The sequence below is a fragment of the Charadrius vociferus genome, unplaced genomic scaffold, assembly GCF_000708025.1.
Source record: "Charadrius vociferus isolate BGI_N301 unplaced genomic scaffold, ASM70802v2 scaffold163, whole genome shotgun sequence".
In the NCBI taxonomy this organism is placed as follows: domain Eukaryota; kingdom Metazoa; phylum Chordata; class Aves; order Charadriiformes; family Charadriidae; genus Charadrius; species Charadrius vociferus.
In genome coordinates this window covers 1,718,369-1,720,134 of record NW_009648332.1, presented here as the reverse complement: position 1 = coordinate 1,720,134, position 1,766 = coordinate 1,718,369, and the positions used below count along the sequence as shown (strand labels likewise).

The 1,766-nt window shown below is 52.4% G+C and overlaps 1 protein-coding gene and 1 non-coding gene across 2 annotated transcripts in view; both read left to right on the top strand.

The window, feature by feature from the left end:
• Positions 1-1,766, top strand: part of PCSK9 (proprotein convertase subtilisin/kexin type 9) — a 10,712-nt gene that overhangs the window by 3,645 nt on the left and 5,301 nt on the right. The window lies entirely within an intron of this gene.
• Positions 84-154, top strand: TRNAG-CCC. Its single transcript has one exon. It is a non-coding gene; the product is annotated as a tRNA-Gly (tRNA).

Below are 1,766 nucleotides of genomic sequence, written 5' to 3'. Positions count from 1 at the left end.
GGGGTGTGTGTGTGTGTATGGGGGGGATGTGGGGGTGTCACAACGCGTGGGTTTGGCAGCACGCGGGGCAGAGCGCCATCAGCGCACCAGTGGTGTAGTGGTATCATGCAAGATTCCCATTCTTGCGACCCGGGTTCGATTCCCGGCTGGTGCAAAACGTCCACCACTTCCTATGGCTTTTAAATACTCTAAACGAAGATCAGCTGCCATATATGTGGTTAAAGTGCCCTTTTTAATTTTTTTTTTTAAATTATTATTTTATCTTGTACCGAGGTCTGCCGCTGTTGCAGCCACAGCTGGTTGCAGAGAGGGGGGCCCATCACCCCTCCCAGCATCACCCCAGTGCTCCGTGGCTATCCCGGGCTTGGAGGGCAGGAGGGGATTTAGGGACCCTTTCCCCTTCATTGGGGTCTTCTCTGTTGCTTTTTCTGCTCTCTCCTTCCTCCCCTCCCCCCAAATAGGAACCCCCCTCCTTTACAGAGACACTGCCGGAGGGTACCGCTGCTCTCAGCAGCACACAGCTGCTCAAAGCTCCCCTGTGCGCCAGGATGGGAAACAGATCTTTTCTCTACAAGGTGCAAGTTTTTGGCTATTTCTGAATATTTTTTAATGAAAAAAAAAATCTTTCAGCAGGTATCCACTCCTTCCAGAGCACTCCAGGCCCGGGCATCTCTCTCATCACCTGCCCAGGCATTGGGGTCGGATATTCGTGCCAAAACCTCCCTGTGTCGCTCAGCATGTGGGGCTGTGCGTGTGCACCCCCTCCTCTGTGGGTTCTCCCCATCCTTCCCTCGGACACGGCTTTTCCCCCTGCAAAAAGGAAGGGAGCGACTCCGTAGGGAGAGGGAGACTGTGTCCCCATGTGTCCCCCAGGCCCCGAAACGGGGTCCGCCAGTGCTCGGCTGCCCTGAAGGTGTCCCGAAACATCAGCGCTCTGTTGCAGGACTTAATGGTGCCTCACTAAGCTGAGCCAAAAATCAGGGGGGACGCTTGTCCCAGTGAGGAGCCTGATGGATACCGGGACCTGGCAATGTCAGCTCGCTGCAGCAAAGAGTGGGTGGCAAGTGGGGTCCAGTGTCCCCCCAGTTACCCAGACCAGGGTGTAGGCACCCACTCGAGGACTCATTAAAAAGAAAATATATAAATCCATATAAAACAAACACATCCATATGAAACATACACATCCATAGGAAACATATCCATGCATATAAACCATACACATCATTCTAAAATGCACGCATCGTTATAAAACATACACATCATTATAAAACATACACATCCATAGAAAACATATACATCCATGGAAAACACATACGTCCATATAAACCATATACATCCAGACAAACCACATAAGCTCTGAGGAGCTTATAAATAACCAATAAAAAAATAAATGAATCCCTGTTTCCCTCCAAAGCAGGGAGCAGGGAAGGGGTTTGCCGAAGGTCACCGGGGGCGTCGGGGCAGCGCGCGGGAGGGGAGAGGTGGAAGGCAGCGGTGGGAGCCATGGGAAAGCACCAACCGCATCCCGGAAAAATAACATTTGCCATGTGTGACGGCTCTGTAAAAAAATGCCTAAACAGGATTAGAGAGGCTTTCGTGGCAGTTTATCCCCGAAGTAAAGCAGTAAGAGGCACATAAAAGCGTTCGGTCCTTTCTGAAAATAGTCCTTGAGCGTCTGCGTTGCGGCTGGGTCGCTCCCGGGGACGGACGGGGGCTCCCGGGGGCGGAATTCCGCGCTCGCTGGTGAGCAGAGGCTGCTCCTCTCC